This window comes from Rattus norvegicus, chromosome 7, assembly GCF_036323735.1.
Source record: "Rattus norvegicus strain BN/NHsdMcwi chromosome 7, GRCr8, whole genome shotgun sequence".
Lineage (NCBI taxonomy): Eukaryota > Metazoa > Chordata > Mammalia > Rodentia > Muridae > Rattus > Rattus norvegicus.
The window spans coordinates 93,154,945-93,178,784 of NC_086025.1; the positions used below are offsets into that span (position 1 = coordinate 93,154,945).

General features: G+C 46.6%; 1 long non-coding RNA gene and 1 pseudogene across 1 annotated transcript in view; one reads left to right on the forward strand and one right to left on the reverse strand.

Moving 5' to 3' along the window:
- LOC120093663 (uncharacterized) overlaps positions 1–23,840 on the forward strand; it is a 115,537-nt gene that overhangs the window by 19,502 nt on the left and 72,195 nt on the right. The window lies entirely within an intron of this gene.
- Rps12-ps1 (ribosomal protein S12, pseudogene) lies at positions 2,094–2,584 on the reverse strand (annotated as a pseudogene).

Here is a 23,840-nt window from a genome sequence, read left to right on the forward strand (position 1 = left end):
AATACAGTTCCTCATGTTGTGGTGACCTCCCTACCCCCAACCATAAAATTACTTTGTTGCTACTTCATAACTGTAGTTTTGCTCTTTTTAGGTAATTGTAATGTCACTGTCGTGACCCACAGGTTGAGAACTGCTGATGTACCGCCATTTGCTTTGTTATGACATTCTGTGCTATGGGCTTTTCATTATCTAGTGCCATCAGCCAAATTGACTCCTATTTTTTTTAACTTGTTTATTGGTGTATGTTAATTGTAAAAAAATCATTGTTTTCATTGTGACATGCACGTAATGTACTTTCTCCTCTTCTCTTCCTCTTCCCTGAAATACCTACTTTCGTGTTGTTTCCCCAATGACTGTCTCCCAGATCCTGTATATGAGAGCAAGTATATCATACTTACCTTTCTGATTTGTTATTTTACTTAACATGATGATCTTTATTCAGTTTTGATTCATTTTGATCCATTTAAAACAAACAAGAAGGTTCAATCTTATTTTTTCCTTGGATATCCATCGTGTATATACAGCATGTTCTTACCTCTGTGTCTATGCATCTGTTGATGGGCTGTTTCTGTAACTCGGCCATCATGCCTGGTGCCAAGATGAACACGCGGGTTGAGAACATGCCTGTGGTATGTTGACTTGGGGGCACTTCAAGGGTGGTACAGTGGCATCACATGGCCGTTCAGTTTTGAGAGGAAGTCAGATGCTGATTTCCACAGTAGCTGAGCAGTTTGCATCCCCATCAGCACTGCATAAACCTCCTCTTCCCTACAGCCTTACCTGATTCTGCTGCGCTCTCTAATTGTTTTTCTCTATAACTTCCCTGGGTGGTGCTATTCAGGTACAGTGCTGGGAAAGGGACCAAGGCAGGAGTGACGCTAAGTCCCCGATCTTTAGTTAGGAGCCTGAGCTCCAGCAAGCCTCTGCTGCTCTGTGGCCTGACCAAGTCACTCTCCTTTGGGTTCTAGTCTTCTCTGTTGTGTGAAAGAAACTACACACCATAGCAGAACCAGACCAATCAGGTAACATTTCAAATAAATTTTCAAGGTTACAAGAATTGACAGAAAAAGAACAGCAATAGCCAGGAGCTTTAGACTATAGCTTTACCTGTGGAACAAGTACGCTTCTGGAGCAAGAACTATCTAATATGGGTAGTTTATCGGCAGTGCTGGGGGACAGAGTATCCCCAAGGATTCAAAGTTCTTTCCCCCTCCTTCCCTCTCCTCCTCTTCCTCCTCCTTGTCCTCCTCCCCCTCCCCCTCCTCCTCTTCCTCCTCCTTGTCCTCCTCGTCCTCCCCCTCCTCCTCTTCCTCTTCCTCCCCCCTCTTCCTCTTCCTCCTCCTCCTCTTCTTCCTCCTTTTCCTCCTCTTTTCTCTCTTCCTCCTCCTACCCCCTCCTCTTCTTCTTCTTCCTCTTCCTCCCCTCCTCCTCTTCCTCTTCTTCCTCCTCCTCTTCTTCCTCCTTTTCCTCCTCTTCTCTCTCTTCCTCTTCCTCCCCCCTCCTCCTCTTCCTCCTCCTCCTCTTCTTCCTCCTTTTCCTCCTCTTTTCTCTCTTCCTCCTCCTCCTACCCCCTCCTCTTCTTCTTCCTCTTCCTCTCCTCCTCCTCTTCCTCTTCTTCCTCCTCCTCCTCTTCTTCCTCCTTTTCCTCCTCTTTTCTCTCTTCCTCCTCCTCCTACCCCCTCCTCTTCTTCTTCCTCTTCTTCCTCCTCCTCCTCTCTCTCTTCCTCCTCCCCTCCTCCTCTTCTTCCTCTTCTTCCTCTTTTTCTTCCTCCTCCTCCTCCTCTTCTCTCTCTTCCTCCTCCCTGTCCTCCTCTTCTTCCTCTTCTTCCTCCTTTTCCTCCTCTTCTTTCTCTTCTCCTCCTCCCCCTCCTCCTCTTCCTCTTCTTCATCTTCTTTCTCCTTTTCCTCCTCTTCTCTCTCTTCCTCCTCCTCCCCCCTCCTCCTCTTCTTCCTCTTCTTCCTCTTCTTCTTCCTCCTTTTCCTCCTCTTCTCTCTCTTCCTCCTCCTCCTTCCCTCTCCTCCTTCTTCAATGGGATCTTATGTAATCCAGGTCATGATCATAAATTTGCTAAGTAGCCGAAGATGACTTTGAATTCTTTTTTTTTTTGAGCCAAAATTTTATTTATTCATTTCTTGCATTTGAAGTATTCCTCGATGACATCCTTGGCCTGAGATTCTTTGCCATAGTCCTTAACCACCACACAACTGCAACCAACCACTTTCCCTGGTTTCCCCTCTCAATCGATTTTACAGAGGCCTACCCATTCCCCTAGTTTCTTGTTGCCATCAACCTTTATCAGGTTGATCTGGTGCTCAGCACAAAGCGCCTCCACTAGCTTGACATACATGGACTCATCACAGTTGGATGCAAGCACACAGAGATGGGCTTGGTGCTTGTCTAAGGCTTTGGCAGCTTCGCGTATGCCACATGCTAGGCCATCGTGGATGAGGGTGGTGTTCAGCACCTCTTGTAGAGCAGTGTTGACGCCCATTACACCTCCAGCAGCTATGCCTTCCTCGGCCATGGCGGTGGATTATGGGTGATGCCAAATCTTGAATGCACCCGAGCTTCCGCCTCCGCAGAACTTGGTGGCGGCAGGGGAGAAAGCGACTTTGAATTCTTAATCTTTCTACCTTCACCTTTACCTCCCAAGTGCTGACATGTGCTGCCAAACCTGGTTCAGAAGTTTCTTTGAGGCTTTAGTTTTTATTGCTTTGTGAAGTTTATGGGATATGATGGTCATAGGTTCCCTCAATGCTGGGGCTACCATTCTCTTTGCCAACAGTGTGTGTGTGTGTGTGTGTGTGTGTGTGTGTGTGTGTGTGTGTGTGTGTGTGTGATTTCTGTCCATCTCTAGGAACTCCATATCCCCCTACTAGATCCCACATATGAGGGCAAACATGTCATATCATCTTTCTGAACTCTGGGTAGTATACACTAGGATTATCTGGAAGTCTTTAGAATACTTCTGTGACTGGACCCTACCTGAAGAAGTACATGCAATCTTTAGAGGATAGAGCATCCATCCCTGTTTAAAAATATCTGCCCAAGTGATTTGAAATATGAACACCTGAGTTGAGAGACACTGGCTTAGGACTCACCAATGATCCAGAGAGAATGCTGCCTGGCACTTTTCTGGGCAGGTTAGTTATGGCTTGGAATGGGTGGTAGACCTCAGGAGAGTGACCTCTGAAAAAGCAGTTGAGGTGCCCAGTCTGATTGGTAAGGACACAGCCTCTGAAGTTAGATAGCCTGTGATTGAATTCCAATTCTGTTTTTATTGGCTAGGTGACTTTGGACAAATCGTGAATCTCTCATAAACTTACTTTGCCTACCTGTACAAAGGGCCTTATGATAGCATTCACTTCATGGGGCTGGAAAGGGTGAACGTATTCTGCTGCTAACTCAACCGGACAGCATTCAGCAAACAGCATTGCCGATAATGTGGTGGGAGGGGCCTATACCTTCTTGACTTCTAGACCCTACTTTGAAGCTCTGTGATTGGGTGGAGGAGTCTTTTCCTAAAGACAAGTTCATGTCTACTCTACTTTGTTTCATATACCAGATTAGTGCTTTTTCCTATAAGTCTGCTAAGTCTGTAGGCCTTAACCCTGGCTGTCAAGATTCCCAGGTACTGTCTGCCTTACCTCACTGTTACCTAGAAGGCCTTTGAGGAGAAGCCAGGGATTTGGGATTTGAAAATATTTCCCAAGTGTTATAGTTTAAATATAAAATATTCTCCAGAAGCTCATGTATTTGAACACTTGGCTCCCTACTGATGGCATTGTTTGGGGAGGTCATGGAACCTTTTGGAGGTGATGTTTAGCTGGAGGAAGTGGAGTGAGAGGCAGGCCTTCAGCATTGAGGCATAGCCCCACTTATGACCCCAGACCCTCTATGAGGACTGGTTCACTGAATTCAGACACTACCTGCTCCTGCTGCCGCACAGCTGCCTACCCCCATATCATTCCTGTCATGATAGACCATGTCTCCTTAAGCTGTAAGCCAAAATAAGTCACTTCTTGTCAGGTATTCCTTCGAAGCAACAAGAAGGTAACCTGACCAGATGACTTCTCCTTACTGCTGCCCCCAAGACTGGGGATGAAGTCAGGGTATTGTGCATGCTTAGGAAAGCAGTTTACTTTTAAGCTGCATCCTCAGAATCTCAGCCAAAGTGTCCTAAAAATTCAGCCAAACACTGCAGTGGATACAAAACTCCACGGAAGCCCATAAGATCACCTTTGTACCCAGGTCCACAAGTCAGCAAAAAGTCCTGTATCATCCGGTGAGTCTAGACATTTGCTTTGGAAAATACAGCTAACATATTTTCTAACAGTGGGGGAATTTCCATGGAGTCATTGCAATTCTCAATGGCTTGAAAAACATCTTTCTCAGCAACACCTACCAGGAGCCAGAGTCTGCTCCTCACTTCTTGAATCTTGGCTCATAATCCTTCATGGCTCTCTCATCTTTACTGTTTGGACCAGTTTCCTGAGACCACTGTGGAGGCTGAGAGGCTAGAAGGAGGACCAAGAGGCCCCAGTAACAGCCAATCACTACCCACCAAGCTCTCGAGTGGTCTTCTGTTCCAACTGACCAGCCAGCAAACACAAGCTAATGTGTTTTCAAGCTGAGACAAAGGCAGCAGGAGAGCTGATTTGACGATCAGAAGAACTGTGAGAAATGAGTGGATCTCTGTCAGTTCAGCCAGCATGGTGCAGGTTTATTACAAGACAATAGATGCCAGGATTCTATCCATGCTGGGCTTGAAAGACAGCGCAGTAGGCAAAGTGCTTGCAGTACAATCACAAGGACCAGAGAAGCCTGGGTAAAATACAGGAGAGCAGGTGTGGCAGCATGTAACCCTAGGGTCAGGGAGTTTGGGACAGAAGGATCACTCGGACCCACTGACCAGCTAGTGTAACATATTTGATAAGCTCCAGGTTCAGTGAGAGACCATGCATTAAACATACACACATGCGCACGCACACACGCACACATGCACCCATGCACGCACATACAAATATACACAAATAATAAAAAAAGAGGAAAAGAGTCACACTTTTTCTTCCTTTACACTCAGAGTCTATATCAAGCAGAAAGGTGGCCAGAAAAGGAACATGCAATCTCCCAGTCCCTGGGGAGTCAGATCTGTGCCCCAGGTCAATCTAAGAGGCTGGAAAATCCCTGGGGGCTACATTTGGCTACTGAGGCCAAGGCCATGTAAACTCCATCTGACCCCTTTGCCTTTGGAAGCCTCATCTTCCCAGGACTTGGAGATCTGAGATTCTAACTATGCCTAGCATCTTCTATCTGCACTGTGGCAATACTCAGTCTGTGGCCTGGGGCCTTGGGAAAGCCTGGTGCAATCGTGAATGAGTTAAACGCTATCTGATCATAAGTCAGAGAGCCTGTTTTCATTTTCAAAACCCTGTGTGTCAGTGGCTCTAATGCAATGTCCAGCAATATCTTGAGCAAGTGACCGGCAGGGGACATAGGATGCTGTTTACTCAAGATAGCTCCATCACGCAAAAGCAGCTTGCCTAACCGGGTTTGTAAACGGTGGTTACGAGACCACCATTGCAACAGTGATTACTCTGGGCGATGGTCCCAGGAGGGAGCTGGTCCCTTCAGGTCAAATTTGGGGCTCCTTTTTACTTTCTGGAGCCCTGGGGACCCTGGGTCTTTGGCATTGAGCAGAGCGAAAGCAGAGTTGGGAAATCCTGATTGAGGTGCTGTGGCCTGGTAAGGATGACTGCCTCAGGGTGCAGGCTTCCTGCTGCCTTGGAAGAAAGAGCTTCAGGTGTTGGCAGAGTTTGGAGGTGGTTAGGGGCCTGCAGGTCTGTCTCGGGGGAGGAGTCTGGACACACAGAAAGAAAATGGTGATTTGGGCTTTTGAAAAGTTTGCTGTGGTTCTATGGGGCTGGGGACAGAGGTCAATTCTAATCCAGCACTAAAATCGGGGTGAGTGGTGTCTGTCTGCTGTGCCCACTGTTAGGGATGGCCCCTACAAGTGTTTCCTGGAACGTCAGATTGTTAGAAAGTCTTCATAGTTTCTGTTTCTCCCTTTGCCCAGGGTCTGAGTCACTGAGACCTCAGCCACCACTTCTATTGCTGTATCTTCCACAACTATAACCACCATCAACAATACTTTCACTGCCTCGTCTACCGCCATCAACACCATCACAATCACCACACTCACCATTAAAACAGCCCCCTCCCACATCGGCCCCACAAACGTGATCAATACATCAATACTACCACCACTATCACAACTAACCCTGTCACCACCACCACTACCACTCACTGTACCACCAACGCCATCACTAATAACACCATCACCACTCCCACTGACATATCCTGCCTGCCACTATCAATGCCACCACCAGCACCATTGTGACCACATTTACTCTGCCATCACCTCCCTAGTGAGTCATTCAATTCCTTTTTAGTATTTCCAGGCACATCCATATATATTTTTACAGCATTCCCATTTTATGTCTTGGAAAGTTAAGGCTTGGAGACAAAAGAATGTTTTTATCCCCCATGGAGACCTCTGGGTGAGTATATACTCTGTGTAGGAATACTCATAAGTCCAGGTGTGGTAGTCATATTTTCAAAACTTAAAAAATTAACTTTGGCAATAACTGGATGTATACGAAATACTATAATTTCAACCCACAGTTGCTGGCCTTTTCTCCTCCCCAACATGACCGCCCACCCCCAGTCTGGACTCACAGCTCACCTCATCTAGAGAGGTCACATTCTCAGTGCTCTGTCACAATATGTGGCTGGTAGCCAGGGTATTGGACAGTACTAATCTAGATCTTTCAGTGACCTGTATTCTCTTTCCTTATTAAAATCTCTCCCCTCTTCCATAATATTCTTCATCTTTTCTCTGTTACTAAAGAGTTCTGAGCCAAATTATTCCCTATGTCTTTCCTGGTTCTAAGGTTGACTGGAATGAAGCCAGTTCCTGCTAGGCTTTCTTGAGACCGGTAACAGATGGGGTCTGGGAGACAAAGGAAGAGACTGCCCCAAACTGTTGCCAGATATGTACTGCTGTGTTCATGGATATTAGGGACAGACAGTGACAGATAGATGAAGCCTATACTCAGAGATATACAGACAGGAAGTCATAAGGACCCTTTCACTCCAAGACACAAGACACGGAGGTGCAAAGAGAGGCACAGAAACAGGGTATCCTGAGGTCACTTCTGAATGTGTCTTTAAGTCCCTGATACTATTGGGGCCATTCTGCCCCTTACAGGCCAGATAAAATCCCACAGATAACACACATGTGATATGAACATTGGATTAAAGGCTCAAGTGAGGATGGGAGGTGAGGGGTAGTCAAAATGTGGGATGTATGAAAAAGCCTTAAGGAAACCCATTGCTTTATATGCTAACTAAAAGTAATGGCAAACCAGACATGTGTAGATCTCTAGTCTCTTCCTTCACCTGTATCCTACATTCCTTTTCTTTCACATATGTGCACTTTATGTGTGGACACTCGGTCACTGTGGAAAAAGTACTGTTCCCCTAGGCCAGCTAAGCAAAGTTCAACTGTCCCAGCTCATGACATTCCCTAAGGCCCTACCCAGCCATCTCTGTGGCTGCCTTTCAAGGATGTTGGAATTCTGCCTCTGTTTCTCTCTTTCTTTCTTTCCTAGGGGTCAACCCTGAGCTTCTCTCTTTCTCTCTCTCTCTCTCCCTCCCTCCCTCCCTCCCTTCCTCTCTCACTCTTTGGCTTTCCTAGACAGTGTTTCTCCACGTAGCCCTGGCTGCCCTGGAACTCTCTTTGTAGACGAGGCTAGCTCAAACTGACAGGAATCTGCCTGCCTTTTTTCCCAAGTGCTGGAATTAAAGGTGTGTGCCCATGCCTGGCCTGTTCCCTACTCTCTTGATCCTCTAGTTGGCCAACTCTCTGTTTCTTTTGCTTATGGCTAGGCAAAGTAGCTCAAAGATATTTTGCTCTTTCAGTGGAGTCTCAGCCCTGTGCTATGCTCCTGTTCCTAGCATCCCTGGCTTCAGCATGCCCTGAATTCCCACACCCTTGACATTGGAGGAGATTCTGAAGAAGGTGTTCAGGGGCTCACAGGGAGGACCCACCTTCCCCACTCTTCCTGCTGAAGATGTGCTCTCCTCATGCCTTCAGGGCATTCCCATCTATCTGTAAGTCCTGCAAGGCAGGTGCTACTTGATCCTGAGGGGGAGTAGCTGTCATAGCCATGTGCTATGACCGAGGGCCTGAATTCTTTCTCTAGTTCCTCTGGTCCTGTGTGAATGAGTGAGTGAGTAAGCTAACCTGGCTCAACTACTTCAAAGCTATTGGTCATCCTGATTAGGTCACCGCTGGTTGGAGGATGTTCCTTGAGTATTTCTCTGGGCCCCTAGAGGCATTGCTCAACCCTGACAAATGAGCGACGCAGTTCAGGTTTTGAAATGAAATTCTTCTTCTTCTTTTTGGTTAGATAGGGTCTGGTCTGGAACTCAGTATGTAGACTAAGCAAGCTTAGAGATCCGCCCGCCTCTGCTTCCTGAATGCTGGGATAAGGGTGCGTGCCACCACCTGTAGCTTGAAGTGAGGTTATTAAAGAGAAGGCAAATGATTTTGTTTCCATGCTCCTCCTCTTTTTATTTCTTCCCTTCCTCCACTCCTCCCCTTCCTTACCTTTCCTCTTTCACTCCATATTTTCCCCAATACAGAATGGTTCTACTCCAAGATGGGTCCATGTTGTGGTATACTTAAAAAAAGGCATTTGTTTTAACCTGCACTAGTGCTGGCACCATAGGGCCACATGGCATCTGTGGGGATATTTTCATCTCAGTCATCAAAGCATCTCAATTGCTAGGCTCTGTCCCATACTACACTGCTGATGACTACTCTCTGAGCCTGGCAATAATCGCTCTACCCAAGGCAGGTTGCGGGCTGGAGAGGTGGCTCAGTGGTTAAGAGCACTGTCTGTTCTCCCAAGGCAGGTTGCCACCATGCCAGACATACACATCCCAATTCCGTGGCGGGCCTAGTGTCCTGCCACCCCACACTCTCTTGAACTCAATTAAATCGCCACATGAAAGAACACACAACACAGTAATCTCTGATCCAATTGATAAGATATAATTGCCCACCTAGATAAGGTACATTTTGTTCATCTACACACACAAAATCCTGTACACATCCATCTCTTAAGAATATTCATAACAACTTGTAATAACCACTGTCATGTTCTCATTCAGCTGCTTCCTCTCCTCTCCTCTCTAAAACCTTTCTCCTGCCCATCCTTCCTTCTTGTCCAATGACAGGCCTTGCTCTATCCTGTACCTGCCTTCACCTGCATAATGACCATCAACCTACAGGTCAGTCTGTCCTGACTCAGGGGAAGGAAGAACACAGGTGCTTTCTGGCTTTCCAGTAGCATCTTTTTTCTTCCCAGATCGTCATAGCATAGAGGAAGCGACACACATGGGAGGGTTAGGTGCTGGGGTGAATGTGGGCTGTTTGAAGTGCATACAAGAATGGGAGAGAAGGACAATAGTGTTGTTGGTCAGTAGTATGTCAGTGCTGTTTTGGGTGGCATAAGGAATTAGGAATAGAATGATGGGTCAAGAAGGCACCCACCAGAAAGTGGAGTCAAACCCAATTCATGATAGCTTTAACAATCAGGGATTTACTTTCCCACAAGAAAGAGGTCTGCAGGGCTAGAAGGTGGGGCAGGGAGGGCTAGAACAGAATTGCACCCAGCCGTGCCGTGAGGTTCATCAGCTCTGCCACTTTGGTGTGCTCCTCCTTGTGGATGGAGGACTGCTGTGTCTCCATGGCTCATGCTCATGGGATGCAGGAGAAGGAGCGAGAGATCAATCCAGCTGAGGCTATGACTTTGGGCAACACATCAACTGGCCAGCAGCATGCTACTGCTTCTTGGTTTCAACTGTGTCACTTGGTATGAGAGACAGAAGCTAGATCAGGGAAGAAGGGGTTAGTTTGAGTGAGGACAGGACAAATTTAGTGTTCCCTGGTTAGAGGTTGTGGTGTACATGGGGTGGTCACCCTGTTAAGCAGGCCCCAGAAAGTGGGACAACCAGAGGAATGTGGGTTTCTCATCCAAACACCAGAGGCCACATGCCCTTGGCTGCTGTCTTTTGTTTGCTGGGCCATCATTCCCAGCTGATGCGTCTGTGTTTTGGAAGGACAGATGTTAGAGCGAGTATATGTCCAGTCCTGGGCTCAAGTCTAGTGACTGTGCACAAATGGCATGTGTGTGATTCCTACTGGGGGACTTGGAGATGCTTTATTTGGTAAGGGTAAGGTCAATTTCCTTCATCCCTGTCTTGATCAAGACTCAGTTTCACACAAGCCTTAAGGACTGGATCTGTCTATCATTGTGTTTAAGGTAAGGTCTCTCCAGGACACTTGTGGTAGAGGTCAAGTGTGATTCCTTGGAGGCAGCCAGAGGTGTCTTGAACCAAGAGGAGGCAATCAAGAGATGGCTTTTGTTAAGAAGGTGTGGGCTTCTGGAGTAGATTCTAGAAGCCTTGTACAGGGTCTGTGCCATCTTTTAACAGTCCTGGAAGGTAAATCTGTCATCAACACCTCTGTCCCTCCCTCCCTCCCTCCCTCCCTCCCTCCCTCCCTCCCTCCCTCCCTCCCTCCTTTCCTCCCTCCCCTTTTCTATCTATCTATCTATCTATCTATCTATCTATCTATCTATCTATCTATCTATCTATCATCATCATCATCATTATCTATCTATCTATCATCATCATCATCATTATCTATCTATCTATCTATCTATCTATCTATCTATCTATCTATCTATCTATCATCTCTTATTATGAGACAAAATCTTGCTAAGTAGCTGAGGCTGGCCTTGAAATTGCTTTGTAGATCAGATAGACCTTAGAATTTTTGATAATCCTGAGTAGTTAGAATTATAGACTTCTACCATCAGACTGTCTTTCTTTTCTTTTTTATTAATCTATTCTCTCATATATTATGTCTGGACTGCAGTTTCCTCCTCCTCCCACCTCTTCCATTTCCCCACTTCCTCCCTCCCCGTTCACTCCTCTATTTCCCTTCAGAAAAGGGTAGGCCACCCAGAGATATCAAGCAAACATGGCATATCAAGTTGCAATAGGATTAGATACCTCCCCTCATATCCTCATATTAGAGGAGAGAAATAGAATCATAAATAATCCCTACTCCCCCCTTACATCTATTAGTATTCCCACAAACCACCACCCAGCACAACTATGACATATATACAGAGGACAGTCCAAGTCTTACCTTCTTTACTTAGACTAGGAGGCCAAGTTTCAGAGAAGGGAAGGGGATTCCTAGCCTGGGACATATATGGGACCTAGGAGAGCAGGATAGAGCCTAGGAATGGCTGGAGTGGGCAATGGGCCAGGGTTTGGCTACAGCATGAGCAGGAAACTTCCAGCAACTCAGTGAGACCTTGCTTCCTGTCGGCTGAAGGACACCTGGTGACTCAGTCCTTCCTAATTCACCTTCCCCTGACTCATTGGCTTTTCTACTTGAAAGGCTCCAAGCCCTGGGGCCTTAGCTGAGATTATGTCTTCAAACCCTTTCCAGGGTTGCACTCTTTGGGGCTGTTGTCCTTGGACTTTGTACATGTCATTTCAGTCTGTGAGGCAACAGTTGTCTGTCGTCCCTGCTCTCACAAAGTGGCACAAATCTCATTTCATCCTGAAGCCTTCTGGGATTATGCCCAGCATTTCACACACCTGCCTTACATCGGCACTTAGGGCAAACTTGCGTTCTGCAGAGTCCAGCCTCACAAACAGGACTGCACAGATGCTCAGGGTAATGTACCAAGAACCCCGGTTCCCACCCTGTATTAGAAACCAATTTGAACCGGGCAGTGGTGGCACAAACCGTTAATCTCAGAACTTGGGAGGCAAAGGCAGATCGATCTCTATGAGTTCAAGGCCAGTGAATCCCGTAGAGATCAAGTTCTAGGACCGCTAAGGCTACACGGAGAAACTCTGTCTCAAAGAACAACAACAACAACAACAACAACAACAACAACAACAACAGAAAACAATTTGAATTAGGACTTGGTAGCTCACACTTGAAACTCCAGCACTGGGTAAGTAGAAACAGGAGAATCAGGAGTTCAAGGTCATCCTTACTTGCACGGCCATGTTGAAGCTAGACTAGACTACGGGAAATCTTGTCTTAAATATATAAATGTATATATATAATATATTTACAATATATATAATATATGATATATATACACACCATATATACACATATGTACATATATACATATACATATATACATATATATGTATGTATGTATATCTAAAAAGAAGAAAAAGGAGGAAAACAGCTGAGACCAAGGCAAGACAATGATTTGAAATGGGAAAATTCAGTTTATCAATGGCCAGTATGAGGCCAGTATGAGGCCTCTCATGTACATTGTTAGTCCGTATTATTATTTTAACAAGCTGAGTCCATTCTTCCCTCTTTTCTTTTTGATGAGGGAAGGTCTAAAGGGGGAGCAATCCAAATATCACCAAAGCTTTCTTTTTGGGGGAGATGGGGTGAGGAAGCTCCCTTTCTACCCATAAACCTTCTGACTTTTTGGTGGAGGGCCCAACTTTGGTCCACACATATGACCATGTCTTTACCTGCACTGTGGCAGCCGGCTATGAAGTTCCTGGTAGGAAGAAAGACAAGAACTAGACATGAGGGGTATGGTTCTTCTCATGCAGTTCCTGGATTGTCCAGTTTTGGGGTCCCCATCTATATGGGGGCAGGTAGAGGATTCCCCCCACCATCTAGTCCTTACTATAGATTGTAAGGTACCTATTATTACCTGCACTTTACAAAAGAGATAATGGCATGATGTGTTACAGAACTGGAAAGTAATAGAGCTGGGATTGAAACCCAAGACCTTGGAGAACAGAGCCCAAATCCTCTTCATCCCTTGGCATTCCTCAGCCTGAGAACTGTTCTTGTTTGGAAAGGTGGGCAAGTTTGCTGTGTGGGGAGGATAAGTGTTGCAGCTCTGAGGGGAATGGAATCCTGGCAGCCAAGGCCAAGGAATACCACAAAGTCACACTGCACAACAAACCTCACACGGAATTTACTGGAATAGACACAAGAGGTTGGCTGTCTCTGCTTGAGAGACAGCAGCAAAGAATGAAATAGGAGGCAGGCTTTATATAGGGTTTCTTGGGTGTCAGGGGAGCTTTTCAGGGTGGTCTGAGCTTGGGCAAGCTCAGGAATTGGTGGGATTTTGTAGCATGACTGTGTTTTTGTTTGTTTGTTTGTTGTTTCTTCTCTGTAGGACAGAACTTGGCTTCCTGAATCTTGAGGGGCTGGAAACAACCCTTATAGAAGTCTGGGGAGACAAGAAGGTGGCTACTTGCATTCCTTGAAGAGCTATGCCCATAGAGTAGTTTGGGGGGCAGGACCTGGCCACTTATGGCTTGAGGGAATTACAGGAAGTACAGTAGGGATGGTTTCCTGTGTATTCAAGCATGTTTAATGGCTTCTCTGCCTTTGCCCATGAGAAGTCAGGGAACTTGTATCTCCTGCTTATGTCTATGGGTACCAAATGTATCTTTGAACATTGGTAAATGTCTCCTAGGGGACAAAATTATACTGGATTTGGAAGCACAGCTGCAGAGCTAAGAACCTCAGGCTGGTTGATTGCTCTTCCTGGTCTTTTGTGGTCCTGCTCTGCATAAGTAGTGCGTGACAATCCATGGACTCTCTGGACTCCTTCCTATATTTGCAGTAGCTCCAGACAGGTTGTGGTTATGTAAGAGGAGTTAAGAGGGTCTGGGTTTCAGATGTATAGCTTTGTCTGCTGCCTGTCCTGACTGAAGCATCCTGTGTCCCTGGCTCTACCTATTGGAGACTTGTGTAACCCTCCCACCATGCTGATATGAGTTTAGGGAACTCATATATGGGCTAAGTCCTTGGTTGCTGCTGGGACATCCAGCAACAAATTATAACAGGGCCTTTCTTCTTCAGTGCCATCTACAGCGTGTTGGCTAGATTTTGGTCCCCACAAGCCATCCAGATGTTCTCAACCTGCATAATCATTCACCATAGCAGCATTGTCTGAGAATGTTTTATTGGTGGCCCTCCTTTCTCTCTTCACTACAGGGACTTCTTACATAATGGAACTGCACTGATACAAGCCAAACTTTATTTAGATCTAAGACTTGACTTTTTCCCCTCACCACATTTGCTCTGGCCGGCTCATTTACTCATTAAACAAATATATTAAATATCTACTTTGTACAAGTGGAGTTTTTGGATTTTGAGTTTGGAATCTTAGAAATGAGGTAATAAGATGTAGTATGTGTGTGTGTGTGTGTGTGTTGGTGGTGGGGGAGAATTCTCAAACTCTGTTTTGAGAACCCTGTTAGAGCTTAGGGCTTTCTTCAACTTTATTCCAAACTGTACACTGCCACACAATTGATATAGAAGCATATAGCTGGTTTCTCTTAAGCCAATAGCAGAAAATTTGTAAAAGATAAAGTATTGTCAGCTTCTACTCTAAATTTTGTGTTTTGAAAAATAGCTATTTTTCACAGACATTACTTTTGTACATTTGTGTTGTGTTACAGTTTCTACATAGTTTGGAATATTCCTTCCTGCAGGGTTCCTTAAGCAGAAAGGTAAACAATCAAAATAACTTTAGGAAGTCCCTGAAACTGACCAGATTCATTAAGACCCCCCCACCCCGCAAGTTACCGAGTCAAGATGCTGAAAGAGTCACTCTCAGACAAGGCAAGCTACAGAAAAGATTTTTGAGACCAGACCAACTTCTGGCCTGGAAGGAGCAGAAAGCAGTCTCTCTGACTGGAAGAGGTTTAGATCAACTGAGTCACTTGGAAGAAACACTTCCAGTGTGTTGAGCTGCCTGCAGGCTGTGCACTGTGCTTCCCACTTTTTGTGGACTGTTTACCATGCTGGAGTGGGCTTTGGTGATGCAGCTGTCTGAGTCATTCCTGCTCCTGCATGTAACTCCCCATCTATACTCCTTTAATAATCCCAATAAAACCCATTGGTTCACCAAGTTGGACTTTGGTGGTATCTGTACTTTGGTCTGTCATGGGCTCCCTATCTGGGGTGAGTAGATGTGCAAGTCTCTCCAGGAGAAGTCTTGTCACACAACAACGTTCAATGACCTTGCTATCCTTATGAAGCTGTGTCTTAGCTGGACACAGTTGCATGAGCCTACGGAGGCAGAGGCAGGAGGATTGTTGACAGTTCAAGGCTAGGCTGAGCTGTACAAAGCTCCAGGCTAGCCAGGACTCTGTCTATAAACCAAAATAAAATAGGTCTGGGATGGTAAGTTTTACAAGTTTCATCCCTCAGAACCTTTCTTTTTTAAATTAAAAAACAAAACAAAACAAAACAAAAACATCAAGTGTGTTGATACATGCTTAGATTCCCAGTGCTGAGGCAGAGAAGGGCTGATCCCCGGCTTACTGGCCAGTCAGTCTTGTCTTATTGTCGATTTATAGACCAGTGAGAGGTCTTTTCTCAAAAGCAAGGTGAGAGTACTTGAGGTTGTTCTCTGACCTGCTCATAAACATGTACATGCACTTGTGTGTTCACGTATTCTACAGCATACAAATGCACACACACACACACACACACTCACTATGGAATTTCTTATTTTCATTTCAGGGAGAGATAATACTAATAGAGATAACCCAGTTCTTCAGAGACTTACCTAACACTCAAAATAAGCAGGCCCAAGACTGGAAACATGACCATGTGGTGGGCCAACCCTGGGCTTGTAAGACTAATAGCTTGAGTGCTCATGTTACAGGGTGATGGCGAATGTTGGGTAAGCTCCCATCTCATCAGTGCCTCAATTTTTGTACCTGTATAGTGGGAGCATCATGGTCCCTTGAAAGGTGACTGTGGTGTATCACCTCACTTTGTTCTGCTGGGAGGTTAGATGCTCTGTAGGGAGCTGGGGTGTTTGAAGGGGTCCCACAGAGTGATCCCAGCAGTAGGGATTGGGGCTCAGAGTGTGTCACCAGCCTCCCCTGCAAGGTAAATATGTGAAGATTGGGAAAGTTGGTCAAAGGAAAGGAATTCAGTTTGTGAAATCGCTTCAAAGGGGGAACTGGAGGCAGGGCTTTCCTTTCGTGTTGATTGTAAGCACTTTTGAGTTTGGTGAGGCTCCATTTCCTGATATTTGCCTTCAGAATAGGCACGGAAGCAGCTGAGCTTGTCCTTTTTTGAGGTCCCTTCGTGGGAGGTGACAGCCACTGTTCTTTTTTTTTTTTTTTTTCTTTTCACACTCAGCCTAGAAGTGACTCTGCAAAAATCCCCACAGGGGACGGACTCTCTGACCAGTGACTGCGGCAAAACCCCCTTCCACTCATGAACTTCGCATTTTCCAATACTCCACATTCCGATAATGTTTGTTGTGTTAGTAGCTGCTATCAAAGAGCTTCCACCATGTGGTAAAGATGTGAGCTTTGTCATGGCCTTGTCCTTCATCCCCACATACCCTTCATGAGCCATCCCTCCTGGTGCTTGTTCTTTACCTGAGAGATGCCTGCCCTAGCTTTGGCAAAGAGCTGTTGACCAGATTTCTACCAAAGTGCAACAACTGAACAGCTGGCCACCAGTCACTGATCTGTCCCACTGAGACAGGGCTTGGGGACAGAGGACGGTGCTCCTAGCTTCTACTGTTTTACTCTTCTATCTCCTCAGGGCTTCTGGAACCATGCTGAGGATTCAGACAGTGCTGGGCCTGTGGAGGGATGAGATGGGCATCAGCAGAAGGAGGTTAGGACCCTTCTGTTCATCCCTCAGCTCCACATCTGGCTTTTGTTTTATCTGTCCCAATTTTGGGACCACATCTGATGTCATGGCAGCTTGCTAGACTCGCCTTGGCTAAATACTGAGGAATGCCAAAATTGGACGTTTACATGTTCTTTAGGAGTGTGGGGATGACTGGGGTCATACTATGTAGCCCAGGATGGCCTCTAACACATGATCCTCCTGCCTCAGCCTCCTGATGACCTAATTTCAGGCATTTACAGTACGTCTGACTACTACTGTTGATCTTTTAATTATTTATTACTTTTTGTGGTGTCAGGGATTAAACCCAGGCCTCCCTGCATGCCAGGTAAATGCTCTATGGGCATTCAGTTTCTCAGCTTTTCTAACGAAGTTTTGGTTGTTTAGTTTAAGGCTATATAGTTGGTGTTTGGGCAGAACACTCCCACTTCCTACAGTCAGCCAAATTCTTTGTTCTTATTTCTTTTCTCTCGTGATAAAATACCATGACAAAAAAAAAAAAAAGCAACTTAGAAAATGAGTATACAGTTTACAGCCCATATCTGTGGTGAAGTCAAGGCAGGAACTTCCAACTGCAGGTTGGTCGGCTACCTGGAAGTCTGAGGTTCTGTGAGCATGGCTACAGGCTCCTCCCACTCAAAGATCTCATAGCCTTATAGCAGACCGAGAGCTCTCTTGTAAGACCTGTGGCGGCTGGGTGGGTAGCTCAGGTCCAGTATAGAGAAGGCAGATACTTCCTCTGCTCTGGGGATCCAGTGGGAGTAGTGTTTTTATTGACATCTAAGGAAAAGACAAGGTTGCCCAAAGGAAAGATTTGGAAGGTGAGAAGCCAAAATGAGTCAGAACCAGAAAAGAAGGGGGTGGGTTTGAATCAAAGGTCGCAGCAGGATGTCAGTTTGGTCATGAGCTCCAGAGAACCCTAGCCCTGTGCAGTAAGGCTTTCTGAGACCTGATGCTTTCAGCTTGGTCAGTACAAGCACTCAGCAATCATTCCGGCTTCCTGCTTACTGCAGAGGAGAGCGGCTCAGAAAGCCTGGGTTTGGAGGACCACAGATTACGAGAGGGAACTAGGCCTCTTCAGGAGACTGAGACATATACTCGTTACCGTCAATCAAAAGCATGTATTGTGGCAGATGAGAATGGCTGGGACACGTGGGAGGGTGGGCTCATACGTCAAGATAGTGTGAGTTAATTTTGGGGGGCTTGGGGAGCCAAGAAAGATTTCTTTTTTGGGGCGGGAAGAGAGTGTAGCCCAAGCAGTGCGGAACTTGAGAATAGTGTCTCCAGCTTCAGTGTGAAGTGGAAAGGCAAGTCTGGGGAGGCTGAGAAATCTCTTGGGGGTGAATGCAGATCTTCGAGTGAGAGATTGGTGTGGGATGAGAAAAGAGAGGACTGAGGTGAGGGATGTCTGGGAGCGGAAGGGGTAGGAGGCAAACACCGATTCCCTGGCTCCCCACATCTGACTCACCCTGTACTCAGCTCTCATGGGTCCACATTCCATTTTCACAGCCAACTTCCTCCCCTGTATCCCAGTCTCCTGTTAGGTTCATGGCCTGACATCTACACCATTCTGACAGCTCCCATAAAGCTCCTCAGTGGTCCAGGGTATGGGGAGTGGTGTCTCATCCTGGGATCGTTTATGTTTTGTATCAGACTGTTTTCCCTCTGTGCGTGGTTGTGTATTCATGAGCCTTTCTCATCTCCCTCACTAGATGTCAACGGCAGTCTGACCCCTACACTGTGTCTGCAGGCACAGAAGCTCCCTGGGAGCCAAATCAGGAGCCTGCTGCTCCTAGCCAGGAGTCTGCTGCCAACACTTCATCCCAGAGCTGCCCAGCGCTCTTGAAATGAGAAGTCCATTAAAGCTCCCATCTGCCACTCATGGTAAACATCTCCGGAGGTCCCCCATCATGTCCTTCCGCTGCTGGCTTCTCCAGAGTCTCTGATTGTCTATCAGCTTCCTCCCACACCACACCCAACATCCATTTTTGGATGTTTCTCTCAACTTTTAGGCTCTTAACATCTTGAAGCTCGAGCTGAGTTCATCAAAGTGATGGGAGGCCACATAGTGGAAACGCTGGCTTCCACTCCTGGCTTGCCTGGGTTCCTTTTGCTGTGCTGATTGTCAACAGGGTGTCTCTGGGGGGCATTTACTTCACCTCTGAACTTTATTTTTAAACCATACTAAAAGGGAGTGTACTTTCAAGCTCATTTTATACTTGATTGTAGCCAAAAACCCGAGAAGCGAACTCAAGCTCATTTTAAACACAGTTTTTAAAGTGTGAGCCCTTGGCAGGGCTGCGGTTGGCTGATGTTGACAGTTCTTGTCCCACAGGTAAGTAACAGAAGCTGTGACTAGCACTCGACTCTCACTTGCGAGTATCTTCTGTGTCTGCCCTGCCCCAGACTCTTTCAGATCGCTGTGTGTGTTAGTACCAGTGACAGGGGCCTGGAAGGAGACTGTAATGACAGTGGCTTCTTCCTCTTGGTGGGAAGGACTCTTCTAGTCCCCTTGTTACCTGGATCCACAGGACCTACTCCTCTCTTTCCCCCTCCAGGTACTAGAGACACATGATAGGAGTGGTCAGAGTTTTTCACAATGACAGGTTCCTGAAAGTCACCCCATGTTCTGGGCTGGTGATAACTGGGTGCAGGCTGGGGGTGGGGTGGGGTAAATACAGAAAGAGGAAGGAACTCTTAGAAAGCAGAGAGCTGGAAGGTGAGGCCGAAGATCTGACAGCAGGCCCAGGAGGCAGGGCCTTGGAGGGAGTGCAGGACCGTCAGTGCTCCTGCTATCCTGAAGACTGAGGCTGGCATGGCCTCCCATGGGCAGGGCATAGTCTGTCAATCTTCTTGTAGCGGGGCCTGGAGCTCCTTTCTTGTACCTGTGCTGACTGTCTTTCAGTCCTCCTTGTCTGAAGCTGCCCTGTCGCTCAGTGTCTTCTTGGCTGCCAGACTCTATTGCTGGCTGCTTCTGAATTAGCTTAGAAGAAAAATGAGGAAGGAAGCAAAGAACTTCTCCAACAGAGACTATTGCCCTAGATGCCATGCTATGCACTGTACCTCAGAAAACACTACGTGCTGTGGCTCCCCGATCTCCCTGTGGGCCATGGAACGGCATTGTTTCCTGTCTGTAAATGTAAAGCATCCTTTCTGTTTCTCTACCGAAACTGCGACATTTGATTCTTTTTCCTTGGAGTCCAGTTGGGGAAACTGAGATCAAGCCAGAGCTTATGCTGAGGACTTCCTCTTCCAGGGTGGCTGGGGGGAATGAGTGGCCAATAGATGCAGGTCCTTGATTCAACTAAAATCGAAATTTTTACTTGTTTGACATGGATACAACTTAATCAGGACAGGTGTCAGCCCCATACTCCTTCTCAGGGGGCCCTGACAGTCAGCCATTGTCTGTGCTTTTTCTTCTGGCAAGACCCAAGTTCTGCCCGTGCCCTGATTTAGTCTCTGCTGGTGAGCTCTGGATAACTTTTATCCTCTCGACTGAGTCTCAATTTCTGAATCTGCCTAGTGGAGAGAGAATTGGCTCTTCATGGCTGACAGCCGATCACAAGGTCTTGCTATAGGTGATCACATGATTTGCCTGGGTAGTCTCTGTGGGTGCTGTCTTCAAGTAATTAACAATACCTCCTTTGTCTCCCAGAAATATCCTGGTTGAGACAGTGCATACCACAGTTGCAATGTCTTGGCTTCGGTGTTAAAGTCCCCTTCCTGTGGCCCATTGGTACCCTATGCAGAAACAGTGACAAAGGGTTTGTTCTGAACTTGCTCCAGACTATACCACCAAGCACAGTGTGGTCTTGGGCAAGGCACTCCCTCGAGCTTCTGTTTCTCCAGCTACACCGTGTGTGGTTAACGTCTTCCACTCTTTGGACAGCTTGGCCATGTGTTATGCTTGCCTGCTTCCTCAGGTCTGGCATCAGAAAGCCTTTAGCTAGGTGGACAAGTGACTGAAGACACATCTGGTGTAAATGAAGGAGCTACCACGGTCTCCAATTTATACTCACTGGCTTGCATAGCTCCAGGCTCATGAATCAAGGACCAGCATGCATCTGTGGTCCCAGGGCTTAGCCATTTATTCCCCCAGCCACCTTACCCCAAGTAGAAGAGGAAATCCTCAGCATAAGCTCTGGCTTGATCTTAGTTTCCCCAAACTGTTTCTTCGACCTCACCATTGTTCCTGCATCTTCTGTCCTAAGCTGATTGATTGGCTAAGATATGATTGATTGGCCAAGATAGTCTCAGAACCCTAAGCCAACTCTAGCAGATTTCTGGCCTTGTCACCAGATTATGTTTAGAAGACTCTAGGACCTTGGTTTGGATCTTGGCTAGGTCTCTCAGAAACTCTGTGAACTTAGGCAACTTACTAACTTCTCAAGCCCTCATTTTCACCGATGAATAATGGAAAAATCTTAGATTATTGGGAGGTGTTATGGAGGAATGTATTTGAGGCATGTGCACAGGCTCAGAGGACTAAGTAGGCACTTAATAAATATCCATCTCTCCCTTTACATTACCCTCTATTGACATTTGCCCTGGGCAGGAAAGCGAGGGCCAGGCATCCCTGGCATGTGGAAACCTAGTAGTCAGCACTGCCCCAGTTCCTGAATCCAAAGACTGATGAGATAGTTGGGTAAAACAATGAGAAGATTCAACAAACCACAAATGTCCAAGAAATTTCCAGAAATGTCCCAAGCAGATTTGAGGCGGAGTTGTCGAATGTGTTATTGTACTTACTTCTCCTGTTGCTGTGACAACACTTCTGCAAAATCAACTTAAAGAATTACTTTGGCTCACAGCTCTAGGGTAAGGTCCACCATGATGGGGAAGGCATGGTGGCAGGAGAAGACGCACTGATCATATGTCTTCTGAAGTCAGGGAACAAAGAATAAAGTGCTGGCCCTCAGCTTGCTTTCTCCTTTTCATTTAGTCTGGGACCCCAAGGTCTGGAATGGTGGCATCTGTGTGTAGGGTGGGTCTTTCTGCGTCACTTAACTGACTCTAGAAAGTCTTGTGCAGTTCTGCCCAGAAGTCTGTCTGCTAAGTGATTTTAGATTCTGCTAAGCTAGCCAAGCAAAATGGTCCTAAGAGTGGGTTTCCTGACACCTACTAGGTGCCAGTATTTGCCTTCTTGTTCACCAGACTCTAAGAGATGGTCCTCACTGTTGCCATTGCATGAAGAAGCCTCCATCCTGGGCTATGATGTCCCTAGGAGATGCTTCAACTCAAGTGTGTCTATCACCCAAAGCAGAGCTTCTCTTGCCGCCTTCCTCCCTTGGGTCACCAGATTGGTTAACCTTGATTGTGAACCTCAGTGGTAGCACTGAGAAAGGCATTGGGGGTTTGGTAAAGCAATTTCTGGTCTTGTCTGTGATAAGTTCCCAGAAGCAATTAGACTGTGAAGAATCTGATCTAATTGATTGATTAACCCCTTGGTGAATGATACTTGATGGCATTATGGGAGGAGGGGAAAGGTGGGAGGAAGTAGGTGCCCAGAAAGTGTCTTTGCAGGCTAGACCTTGTCCTGGATCCTTTCTGTATCCCATTTTGCTTCCTTTCACCATGATGTGGTCTGTTCTGCCTTCCTCTCTGTGGTAGAGGAAACGCTGTGAAAGGGTTTTATCATCAGCTTGACAGGATCTAGAAGCACCCGGGGGACCAACGGTCAGCCTTGTTTAGCTGAGGTTCAGTGAGATGGGAAGACACACTTTAAATGTGTGTGCGGCACTGTTCTGTGCTTCCGGACTTCAGACTCCATGTATCACCTGCCTCTTGCTCCTGCCACCATGACCTCTCTACCACAGTAAACTCATCCTCAAGCTGGGAGCCCAAATGAACCCTTCCTTAAAGCCGTTCTTGTTAGGTGTTTGGTGGCAGCAGCGAGGAAACCAAGACACATGCTAGAACAATGAACAAATCGATCTTTCTTCCTTGGCATTGTTCTCTCAGTTTGTCCTCAGTCGCGAAGGGTATCATGACTCTCCCAAGCTTCTTTGCCGTGACCTTTATTCACAGCTCTCTCTGCCACATAGGTGCTTATCTCTTGAGGCTGCCTCGATTTCCTCTCTTCCCATGACACTTGCCTCCCACCTGCTTCTCAGGGATGCTTTGAAGACAGAGAAGAATGTGTTTTCCCAAAGCTTCCCAGAGGGTCCTCCTGGCCTCACCCAGTGCAGCATGTTATTAGCTAAGGCACAATGACAGCAGCCTAATGACTGCTCTCTACCATCCTGTCGCCAAGGCCAGTCGCAGGCATCATTAGCCCCATTTTAGTGATGGGCTAGTTGAGGCTCAAGAGCATGATTTGTAAGCTGCCTACAGTGATGCTGTGAGTCAGTAACAGCCTCATGTAACCTTCATCTCCCTTGTTTGTCTTCTTTCTAACCCAGGGTGAGAAAAAAAACATCAGGGCTCTGAACTTCTGGTCCTTTCTTGGTGCCAGGTTTCGGTGCTCAACTCTGGAGATGCCTAGTCCAGTCGAATCCTCTTCCTCACTGGGCACTGGCCCTAGATGGATGGCAGGGACATTGTTCCCAACTTGTGTTTATGATCATGGTTAAGATGATGGTAATGATGGTATAGTGCGTGTGTGTGTGTGTGTGTGTGTGTGTGTGTGTGTGTGTGTGCGTGTTCGCACGTGCATGTCCTGGTTCCTTGGCTTGAAGGAGAGGCTGATGAGGGATGAAGGGTAAGGGTATCACACTTGCTCAGTGTTTCTATGTGCCATCTGATCTCCATTCTACATGAAAAACTTGAGGCCTAGATGGGGTCAACAGCTTTCTTCTGAGATTGGTAAGGTTCCAATGTGGCATTCTTACCCAGAGTCTCCTGCAATTCAAGACCTCTTGTAATTGAAATCCTCCTGAAATCCCACCCAGCCCCTTTGGACTTACTCTGGGAGAGCTGGGGTCCATGATATGTCAGCTGTATGGTCATGTGATGTGCACAAGGCCCTGCATACATGAACAGCATCCTAGTGATTTCCCTGGCTCTGCTGTGTCCATGTGG